General features: G+C 42.7%; 1 long non-coding RNA gene across 1 annotated transcript; it reads right to left on the bottom strand.

Moving 5' to 3' along the window:
* Positions 1-348: 348 nt before the first annotated feature.
* On the bottom strand, positions 349-2,925 carry LOC140578253 (uncharacterized). Its single transcript, XR_011982351.1, has 3 exons — positions 2,898-2,925; positions 1,543-1,650; positions 349-440 (listed from the first exon to the last, which is right to left on the bottom strand). It is a non-coding gene; the product is annotated as an uncharacterized lncRNA (long non-coding RNA).
* Positions 2,926-12,304: the final 9,379 nt, after the last annotated feature.

The following is a 12,304-nucleotide window of genomic DNA, read 5'->3' on the forward strand; positions in this document are numbered from 1 at the left end:
CTTATTACAGCCAAAGAGCGACATTGTCTCTGCTTGGGTCACTCAAAATTCCATTCTTTCAGTAAGAGTCTTCTAAGCACTTTCAAGTGCTCATTCACTGAAGACCTACAGCAGGTTAGGGGTTTGAACAGAGGCATGTTTAGCTAAGCAGTTTATTTCCTTGTTTTTCATTTTTAAATACAAATTAGCATTGAAAGATTTTTTTTTTTTAATCCTCAGACGAGCACAGAGGTGACCCCATGGAGGTCGTATTCCTCTATTTTTGAAGTCGCCCATGAGAGCATGGACAATTTTGAGAATAAATAACAAGGATAATGAAATTGTAGACGGATGACAGATGTACCTTCGTGTCCTTATAGCAAGTTCATGGCGCTGAGGTAGTGACATGAGGGGGTAGGTCTTGACCTCTTTAAGTGATTCTACACCAAAGGTCTTCTGTTCTGTGTGAATAGATGAAGTATGCTTGCAGTTAATGCCTGTCCTGTGTAATTTGTAATCCGGTGTTTTCCGCCCTCCCACACACAGCCGAATCGGGTCTTAGGGCTCGTCGGATAACCCGTTTTCCAAATAGGTCTCTGTGTCACTCCCGCTGTGTGGAATCTATCAAGGCATCTGCAGACCCTCCACAGTCTCAAATATTTATCCCATGTTACCTATAAAGATCGCAGAGAGATGATCGGCTGCTGTAAATAGTGGCCATTCAGAGTGGCAATCGAGTAAAATGCGTGCTTCTCCTCCCAAAGCGAAGAAAGCAGTCTCCGGATATTGTTTTTAAAAATGCATTGATATTTATTATAATCACAATCAGAGTCAGGTTTATTCACTAAGTATATTCACACACCCAGGAAATCTCCTGTTGTCAAGGATTTAAGCACCATAAAGTAAAGAAGCAAATAAATTTAAGTCTAATAGCTTAATATATAAAAATAAAAAAATATCACATTTTTCAGTTACCAAAAATGTAAATGTATCTGTTAAAAGTTGTCAAAAAGAGTGTTGTTTGATCTGAAATAGACAAGTAAAAGTGCAGAAATGGTCGAATTAACGAATGCAAAATTGAAACATTTCAAGTCAATTCCTTAAAGAGCAGAATTCAGTAACCCTACTCTCCCCTTCTTTCTTTGGGGAAGACCTAAGTTAGATTACAAAACCCGCTTAAAATAACAAAAACTTGTAAAAAGGTTAATCCTCGTGTTCTGTTACAAGACAAACTGTTTTCTTAGCCTGCAAAGATAATTGTGTGCCGATGGGCAATGAGATCTTGTCTGCAGTGTAAACATTTGGTTGGGATGCTGATTATATGAGAGATTTCCTCTAGGCGAGGAAAACACAGGAGATCTTTTCCAGCCCAAATGGATGGTGGCCAGCTTCTCCATGGCTCCCTGAGTGACAACAAGGTCTATCTGTGTACAATGGCCTCTCAGTTACCACTTGTTTGATTTTGTGATGTTTCCTACAATCTGAGCTGTCAACAGACTCAGCATCTTAGGTCAAAGCCTGACCATTCTGTTCCAGATTAGCAGTTTCTCGCTACATGAGTACCTGTCTTCGCATCTTTGCTGTGCTTGACTGGGCCATCTGCTGCTGCATTGGTCTTGCAATTAACACATCAGTCGCTCAAGTCCCAGATCAGAACCGGCAGTTGTACCACTGAAAAAAGACACTTAATTAATTCCGAGAAATATTCCAGGTATATAAATTACTATAATAAAAAAGTAATTTAATCTTCAGTTAACTTAAAAATGATAATAAACAATAGCATTTCAGTTATGTGGGTTTCACGAGCCTCAACTTATTCTAGGGTTTATGACCTTTAATGGGAGGGACTCGGTTGCATAACATGTAACAAGAGTCTTCAATTTCACCAACATCAAAGAGCGGCACCCACTGCTAAACGTGAAGCTATTTCCCAGTCTTTGAAATGTGGTGGGTACCTTTGAAATGAACTAGAATTGATTTAATTAAAAAAAACTTTTACTCCTTAATAAAGTCACTGCAGAGACAGCTCTGTGAGTGTCAAACGACCTTGTATCTCAGAGGCTTCCTCTTCATTGGGTGTCTGAAGAATGGCACCACGCTCTCACATTGCAAGCCTGAGATAACTGTCATCGCTTGCGGTAACATGAGTATTTACAGATCTCCCAGCTTTAGAATTTAATATACTGTACTTCTTGACAGGACCAATAGGAGCCCTTTACATATTTTTAGCCCCAAGGTCAAAGACGGCTGCTGCCAGGACTCTTCTGTGCAAGATGGGCTTTCAAATTTACAAGGAGACTTTAGGTGACCACAGAGCGGCTATTTTCTCAGCTGCTCCTCTCCCGTCAAACAGAATAGAGCGATGGAAGCAGAAACAAGGGACCCCTGGCTGCAAAGTGCAGTTTCCATTGTCAGGACCAATTCCGATTTCAAAATGAATGATGCTCACATTCATCTTTCTTTGGTTTATTTTAATCCCACCCGAACTGCTGTCGGGTAACTGTCTTTGCAGATTTTAACGTCATGGTACATCGCCAGAATACTTGGAGTGTTTAAATTTAGCGGCCGTGCCGAGAAAATGCCGACGGCCCAAGTTGCACTCAAACTGATAGTATATCATGGAGTTGAAGCGCGGCAGATGTTCTCAGATCTTCATAGCAGACGGCCTCGGTATAGTTTGACAGTAAGCTATAAAATCTAGGCTACTTCAATGCCGCTAACTTTAAAATATACCTATATAGTTAACACCTACTAGAGAATAAGACGTGAAAAGACATGTGAAAAAGCAAGGCGAGCTGGAACATTCTGGTCATACTGGTCATCTTTCCCCAAAGGCTTACTCGCGTTTGAGTGACAACGCTGCATGGTTCAACGGTATAACGCAAGCCGTGGTGATGGATCGGATTGTGTATGTTTACCTTGGAGCTTTCTGAGCGTCGACCTGACCTGTTGACACGGATTAAGGTGCTACCGCTGGTATCGGTGACCACCGCATACCAGGAGGTCGCGACCTTGACAAGATCCAAGGCAGAACTAGGGGTCAGAACACGCTGCCTTTCCGCTGCCGGCTCACCTGCTAGCAACAGAAGTCAAAAGACAAAAAAAGAAAAGATGAGGACCAAATGAAGTGAGGGAAAGAGAGAAAGAGAGGGAGAGAAAAAAAATGACGTCTAATGCAAAGTGGCCAGTGGCTTTTTTGACTCCTGGCATGCTTTGAGCAGGATATGGACTGTGACTTTCCAGACCTGTTTGCACAAAAGCGATGTTCCTTTGAAGGAGGCCTGGGATTGACCGCTTTTTCTCCCATTGTGCGGTGCGGGGCCAAGGGCCGAGGCACTCATATCGATGGAGCATGACAGCGAGGGGAGAAGTTACACTCAGAGAACACACAGGGCCTTCAGCCTTCGCCTTTGTGTCCACGGCGGACCCCGTGCTCGCTCGGGCAGACAAAGAGGGCCGCAGCGGTGGGACCGGCTACCGCCTGAATCAAATGGCCGACGCTCACTGGCGTAGAACAAATCTGTGAAGAGGTCTTCCTGTGTGATTAGCACCCCCTTACCCTTCTCGCTCTTTTCAACCCACTTGTCCCCCCACCAGACACCTAAGCTTTGATGAGAAATGACAAAAAAGTAACCCACTTTTAGGCAACGCTTAGTGCTTTTTTTTCACATTAATTTGAAGGCTTTTACTACTTATTTGATGTTGCAGCAATTAGAGGGAGACTTCAGTGCTCCATGAGGGTAGAATGACCCTCTTCAATAAACACAATTATGCTCTGAAAAGAAACATAAAGCCTACAAGACAGATAACATGGCGACATCAAAAAGGGAACTGGACGTGCTCGTAACTATTATGGCTTGCTGTCCTTTCATGTGAGCAAAGTGTTACTTTTCTCATGAGAAATCTCGTCAAGACCGAATGACATAATAGGACACACGGCCCCAGCCTCCAGATGCCAAGCACTTTATTTATATGGGTACCTGGGCCCTCTCTGGGTTACCTCCTTGATTTGCCCCACTTTGAAGACCCAGTTGAGTCTCTATAATGATTACAGACCCGTTAACGAAATATTTAGTCTTCATAAGATAAAGATTAATCACAAAACCTTTGATACAAGATCTACCAAATCAGGAAGCAGGTCTTTGCTTCTTTTGTTTTCGAAAGGACAAAACACTCCTCAACTCTAAACTTGTATAGCTCTAAGCTGGTATCATACATTCTCAATAAAATTAATATACTTTCATAGGATACTGTAAACAAACAACCGAACAATAAAGTGATATCTTTCAACATCTTTGGAAGAAGGCTGTCTTTTTGCTCTTCATTTGGTATATCTATGACTTTGTTCGGCAACCCCAGTTAATTAATGATATTTAATTAATGAAACTGATTATAGCATTAGATATGGCACAATGATTGGAGAGTAGTTTGGAAATGTTATTTTAAGTTTTAAGTTTACAATACAATTGTATTGTCATCAGAAGAGCAAATGGCAGGACAGAGAGTTACCACCACCAAGATGTCACAGGATATATCGTATCTGATGCAACGTCTGTTGTGGTGTGTCTCTCTGACCTCTGTTTCTTGTGATGTTCTTTACATACGCATCCATTGTTTACTTATATAATGGCACGCTACATTTATAGCTGCATAAACTCTGGTCAGCAAGGCGAGGCAGCAGGTCTACCATCTGAGGCAGCTGAGGAGGTTTAAGGTCTCTCCTGCTGTCCTTAAGGCCTTCTACTCGGCTGCAGTAGAGAGCATCGTGACCATGAGCATCACATCGTGGTTCGGGAACTGCTCTGTCCAGGACCGGAAAGCCCTGCAGAGGGTGGTTAGAGCAGCTCAGCGCTGCATCAGATCTGCCTTCCCCTCCCTACAAGACATCTACACCAGCCGCTGTAGGACCTGAGCAACACAAATCTCAGGCAAACGCTTCCGCAGCCTAAACGGAACAGAAAGGTCTATATTTTCTATATTTTGTTAATCATGCACAGCTGCTTGGAATGACCAGGGTTACATTCCACTACATGTTGTTTGTGTACAACTGTGTACGTGACAAATAAACCTCTTGAATCTTGAATATTTTAAACCATAAAAGTCACATGTGAGCATTTGTTTTCTACAAGCTTACAATCTGTTACAAATCATGTGCATTGGACTTTATGTCCCGAACAATTTCAGATCAAAAGACCCTGCTTTGTTCTTTGTCCATTCCTATCTTTACTCACACACAAGTCCTCAAAAGATTCTAAAAGTACAAACTGACAACCAGTTTTTGAGAGAGGCCACATCCATCTGGCGAGGAGGTACCTGACACTGATTAAATGTGGTGCATTGAGGCACTATGATTGAAAGAGTATTTCACACTCAGTCTTACTTCTACATCTTCAGTTTTACAGGGAACTGGCATGTAAGTGAAATCTTTCCCAGTGGTTCACTGAAGTGTTTGGAACTGTTTTACAGTGATGGGGGTGACTGAGGACACCTCCTAGGACAATCCCTGGGGGGGGGGGGGGGGTGGCTCTTTGACAGTTCCATTGACATTATGCCCAGTGGGTGTCTTCTTCAGTCAGTTTGAAGGCTACAGATTGCTACCTTGTCATCGGCTGCATTCACGCGGCCAGCTTGTGATAGCTGTCCCTTCGAGACTGAATGCAGATCAGGTCCTGCAGATGGATGCACCACGGAGGCTTATATGCATGAGAATGAGCTCTACTGAATGTCTTCTGTCGCTCCACAAAAATATGCTTCCAATGTGTCTCCAATAACAATGTAACTCACTTCACAACAAAAAAGAGATTTAAACACAGCATTCCTTCAGATTTTGGCACTAATAATGACCAATGAATAACAAAACCAGGTTCTTCTTTCCAATTTGATATTCGTATCATTTTCTCAAATCCCTACAATTAATACTGTTCCCACAATTAAATTTAGAGAATGTTTCGAGAATTAAAATATGTCAATGGGAGTCTCCTACAATGTGAACCTACCTTATTCCATCTGTCTATTGGATGGATGGATGAATACATGACATGGTCAGCTTTCCTGATTCTTTATATAATCTGAATACTGTATTCAGCTATATTATGCAGGCCATCCTAATTAATTAAAGGATACATTCTAGATATGTCTTACCAGGAAATGTACTGAACCTATAATACACAGAGGTTGGGTCTCCTGGCCAAGGTGTAATTAAACTTAAAAACGACACTTCCAATAAGATTTTTCTGCTAGCAGAGGCAAGGGCGTATATGCTGGAGTTCATAGCCGTGCTTAGAAGGCTTTGGCACAGCAGCTAAGAGGATAGTGTTGTGATGAGTGGTCGTTGTGTTGTCCTCAACCATATTCACTCTTGCTTTGATGCCTTTAGCCATCTGAGGTCCTCATACAGATGTTGGATGGCTATGTAGGAGATAGACAACCTGTTTCTTATGGACCTTAATCCTACTGATTCCTACTATAGGAGATGTAATGAGTTTGGACAACAGAATGTTCTGAATGTATTCAGCATAATATTTGGTACAATTATATTCTAAAAGTAAGCTAAAGTCACTTCAGTATCTTCAGCTTCTGAATTTCTCATTCTCTCTAACCTAATTCTCTTAGAGTAATTTGTCTCTTCACTACTATACGTTCTGAAAGTCATTGTGCTGCTGTCCACTTTCCATTTGTTCAGGCTACATATCTGCTGTTACTAGCGCAGTAATCATCTTCTGACCCAATTTATGCTTTTATAGCCCTGATATATGGTAGTTCACTAGACTTCCGTTCAGATGGGTTGGGGCCTTGAATTTGCTTTTGATGAAGCTTCACTGGAGAGCAGATCTTTCCCCGCTACAATCTCTAGAGGATCAGGTTGAGGCTCATCAGGCTGATGAGAAGGTGCTGACAACTTATTGGCTCTTTATCGTCTGGGACAATGACTTACAATATTACTCAAGTCTGCAACATCCATTTCATCTAATGTGGTTTGTCTAACAGTGTCGAAACAACTAAGATTTTCCGTGTAATTTATCAAGCATGAGATATTACTCTCCAAATGCAAGATGTTTCCATCTCCCACTTAATAGAAGTGACACAATTATTATCTACAAAGGCAGCAGACAAGAAGAGTTCTTTGCGGACCTCCTTAACCAATTGGTGTTACATGATTGTAGAACAAACAATACATTATTTAATTTTAACAATTAATAACTAGGACAAAATTAAACACCGCACAGTATTCAAGGACTGAAAGCACACTCAAAGGACTCTGATTTGTCAGGGATAGTACATTAAAGAGTTATACTGGGTATTTACAAACAAGGTATTTTATTGTCTTATATTTATTACAGTTAAGACTAAAAAATCAAGTTGAAGAAAATATTGTAGAATGTGAAGTCTAGCCATCTAATGAGCAACAGAATGAAGTATTTCCCATCGTGATGTAGGGACAGGTTTTTTATATTCTAGACATTTTTAATATCTTTAAGAATTACCGGCACCTGACCTCCTAAAAGCGGGGCATCAAACACAAGAACAAGAACGTAACCCAGTTCGGGGTGAAGCTGGATGGCTTTCAGGCTCCCCTTGGTCCAACATACAGGGCGTCGATGCCGATGAGATCTCCTTACTGACTGGCTGCCAGGAGACAGCGAATTGTGTCCGTCATCAATGCAAATTAAACCGGGGTAGTCTTACCAAGGGAAAAATTCACGTTACAGAGAGACAGCGAGAGAGAGTGCAACTCAACACAGAAACAAATTAAGGGCATTAACTGTGTAGAGTAAAGCAAGACCAAACACGACCAAATGAAACAGGAACCACTGGACACAACAGGAGCACAAGGATCACCTTTATGAATGCTCACTACACAACGGCGTTCAGGTGTAGGTGCAAACTGTGTTTGATATGCGCCAGTCAGAGGTGTTACAGTTTCCTTTATGTTTAATTTTGTGGGATTTACCTGTTAACGATGCGTGAATAAGTAAAAATCCCCTTTTATGTAGGCCTCACTTCTGTGTCATTTAAAGGGAGACACCACATCAATCATGAATATGAAAAGTCAAACACTGGGAACGATCGAAGGATACTGACAGAGGCCGAAAAATGAGGCATGACTAGTGCCCAGTGGAGAGAGAAGGCCATGATGCATCCCAGCATGGGTGGGCCAACAGTAAAGGTTCCAGGAGTTGGCACATATCAACACTGTCCGCTGCTGCCTTGACTGCACACTCATGCACGTTTGTGGGTGTGAGTCCATGCAACCTCGCATTATTACAGAAACTCAGATCCAAAGCAGAGTTCATGCTAGACAATACTGAACTGCTGTTCTCCGGAGTAGGCCGTACCGGTCGAAGCCCATGTGATTCACGAGGCGAGCTTTACCGCTGTAAAATCGGCATGCTTTGCCAAGACGGCGCCCCTCAGAAGATGGTACTCTAGCCAGTTTGCAGTGTCGCCTATACAGTGGAGTACTCTCTATACAGTGGAGTACTCTCTATACAGTGGAGTACTCTCCACTGTATAGGCGACAACACAGATATAACATTTTTTTTAAATGTACTGTAGATGTATGAACTGAAATGAATCATTATCACCAAAGTATGAAACCTGAAGCCATTAGGAATATGCCAGGGTTGTTCTCCATAAACTTTGCACTATGTTTCAAGACTAGTGTGACTAGTGTGTTTCTGCAAATTGATTAAAGTAACTTGTTTCTTTAAGTGAAACCTATCAGTTTCAGATTATTTATCAGATTACTTTACATTAGATTATATTAAATTCAATGTTATTGTCATTGCACAAAGTATATATGCAGACAATGAAATGCAATTTGGCATCTGATCTGAAAGTGCAAAATAGTGCAAAATTTGTGGCAAAATACGCTAGTGGCTCCAATTGTGGAAACACTTAGCGGTTTTGGCATTATACACTTTAAAAGTTACTACACAAATATCAGCGGTAATGTTTATAAACAATCACAGAATGTTACAAATATCATATATTACTGGATGATTAAATAAATAGCAACAGTTGAATAAAGTTCTGCAATCTCTAAAAACTGGAAGTGTTTATAGATTATATATTATATACAGCACTGCGCAAAAGTCTTAGGCAGTCAAAGGAAATGATTAAAGCTGTTTTTCTGGGTAGTAAGCAAATATTTGCTCAAATTAGAGCTTAGTTTTAAAAATCTATGGTACGGTATGTCAACTCTGCTGCATTTTCTGTTCTTCGTCCATTTTTTTTAATTTGGGTGTTTTGTTTTAACAGTCCAGTGTTTCCCATTCCTTATGACAGAGAGAAATGCACTTGGCACATGTGTACATACTATGCAAAAGTCTTAGACAGTCAAAGGAAATATTTAAAGCTACTGTATTTATATGGGTAGTAAGCGAATATTTGGTCAGAACAAAAAAAAACATTGTTTAATATTAGAACATACAACACAAAAAAAGTAACAGGAATTTCTTCTGTTCTCCAAAAAGGTGCTGATATCTTATAGAGGCACACTGCCTCAGTCCCCAAACCTCTCCTCAGGGGCACCTCAACCATTCCAGGTAGACGGCCAATGTCACCACCAGCTCACTAAACTAATTTAAATAATTTTTAAAAGTCTTTGAGGTATTGATTGGCCATATGAGATCTGCTAGAGTCAAAAAAATACATGGATGCATTTGCGTCTTAGCTGCAAATATTGGGGTGATTTTGGAATGGTTACGCTGACACACATATGACAGACATAATATCATAACTTTACATCAGCATTAAGATCATTTAAACATCATTTCCTTTGGCATCCTGAGACTTTTGCACAGCACTGTACATATAAAACTAGCATCATTGTCAGGGAAGGCTTGGAAACATTTCCTATAGTTAAATGGTGCTAAAATAGCTCAGCCAGACTATTCTGTTCCACACAATAAAACCATAGAAAATGGGAGGGGTTAAGTTACAGGTGGTCACATTTAAACGGCTGATGAATGGTAGGTGTAGGGCTACCTTTGAATGTAGATAAAAGGGGATGCGATCACTGGTCCAGTGCCAAGAGGGACATCCTCGCTTCTCCGTTGGCAGCAGTGCATGACAGTGGGGAGCTATGTGAGGAATCTCCTCCGTCCCCCAGTGAGCAGGCAGAGTCTTTGGAGGGCCCTCTGCTCTCCCAGGCCACCTCCGGGCGCGTCGGGGGCGTCGCAGAAGCTGATACTGATGACAGTGCAAGGGCCAGTGCAAGGGCCAGTGCAAGGGCCAGTGCAAGGGCCAGTGAGGGCGGCACCCGCTCACCAAGGGCCTCTCCAGTGCGGCCGGGAAGAATCTGCTGATCAATTAGTGAAACAGGAGATGTGGCAGCTAGACTGCCAGAGCATGAGGTGGGGAGGCAAAGAGGGACGGAGGGCTGGACCCCCCACACAGAGTTAACCCCTTACATTCACACCAGCTCTGGCCTGGGGCACAAGACGGCTTCAGCAGATTTTTTTTTTGCCAGTCACAATGAAGAACAATTTTTACTCACTGAGATGAAGCTGAATAGCAAAAATAACCCAAGACAGACAGACAGACAGATAGACAGACAGACAGACAGATAGACAGACAGACAGACAGACAGACAGATAGATAGACAGATAGATGGGGTATTCCATAAGACTAATGGTAACTGTCTCACTTGTGTACAGAATAGATCCTCTCAGAGCATGTAATGTACAGCCGTAAAACTCTCTGGGTTACAATCATGAATTCCAGTGCACAACTATATCTGTCCCATAAAACAGGAGAGCAACAAACTATTTAAAAGCACAACCTGCAACGTGATGCTGAACACCTTCCTGTAAATGTCTGTCTGCAGCTCAGACGTTCTGCAGAGTGAGAGGGAGGAAGCTGCTTCTCGCTCAGTTGGCCGGGCGGCTACGTGTAAAAGCATGTTTTGCAAATTGAGACTGATCATCTATGGCCTCAGGACTGAACCGCAGATTTTAGATTTTTTTTTTAGCAGGAGTGTAATTTTTACGCCTGGTCCGATCCGGTACAAGAACAAGGCAGCATCAGCACAATGGTTTTTGAGGTATTCGCAGGTGCAAAGGAGTCAAAATGATTCATTTAGACAAACGGACCTGCTGACTGAGTAAATGCACTCGCCACAATCTGAACAAGCACGACTTGTACTTTCTCCATGAGGGACGCCCCCCCCCCCCGTGCCTCCCCCAGCCCCCCGGCCCCTTCCCTCTCTCCTTTCAATGGCGCTGGCAGACTTCAGGGCTAATTGCATGAGCCTTTGCCAGACACTTTTCTGGACCGTAGCAGATTGTCTGAGGATTTGGCCTTTTTGAAAACGTCGAGTAGCTTTATCTTGCTTTTGGCCGTGGCTCCCGGGCTGAATTCGGTGCGGTGAATAAGCGGAGCCAGCTGAGGCTGTACTGGGCTCAAGCCGACGGCTCTGCATCGATTGGAACAAGGCTGGGGGGGGGGGCGGGGGGGGAGGATGCAGACGAAGTCCATGTGGCATCATAGGCAAACATTCCCACCTCAACAAATTTCCTCGGATGCATCCATGCCAACCTGCAGGGAAAACAGAGAGACAAACAAAGACGGAGGTAAACGTTTTCAGTCTGGGTAGCGACGGACATGGTGCCGCGACCCCCCTCAGAAGATGACGGACCTGTGTTGACTCAGCTTATGTTCTTCTGTGCCTCTGTCCACTTATATGAGGATGTTTCTCAGGTTTTTGAGAACCACGTCCCTTTGCCAGGGTAAACAGGAAAACCTCAGCAATGGTTTCTGTCTTATGTTGTTGGTGAGTGTGTGTGTGTGTGTGTGTGTGTACTGAGCTGGAAGAAAAATATAACTGCCCAGCTATGTTCTAACTCAGTGTATCATACAAGAGGAAATACCTTATGAGCCGACTCAGATGGGTTAAATAATAAAATTACAGATATTAGTGTTCTTTTGTTTTAGTCATTGTTGTCAACAGGGCTATACAAATCTGCCAGCAGTGCCACCCAAATTATTTTATTCGGATTTATTCTTTTCATTTAAACATGGGATTTAACTGGAATAATTGGCACAAACACTCAAGTACCAAAGAAATGTTAGAATAATGACCACCGAACACAGCGCAGACAGTCCCAATTGACACAAGGAGCAGACATCAGGAGCCTTTGTCATGGTGCATTTAATTTGTCCGCAGGAACAAACGCTGGCTGTGTTTGAAGACCGTTTATGGCGGCTACCAGAATGGGGCGCCGAAAGGGCGAGATGGGCGCCTCCGCGTGGCTCCGGAGTGGGCGTGGGCCTTGGCACGCCTGGCAGGCAGGAGGCTGCGGACGCAGCCCTGTGATTTAGA

Source organism: Paramormyrops kingsleyae, chromosome 13, assembly GCF_048594095.1.
Source record: "Paramormyrops kingsleyae isolate MSU_618 chromosome 13, PKINGS_0.4, whole genome shotgun sequence".
NCBI classification, from domain to species: domain Eukaryota; kingdom Metazoa; phylum Chordata; class Actinopteri; order Osteoglossiformes; family Mormyridae; genus Paramormyrops; species Paramormyrops kingsleyae.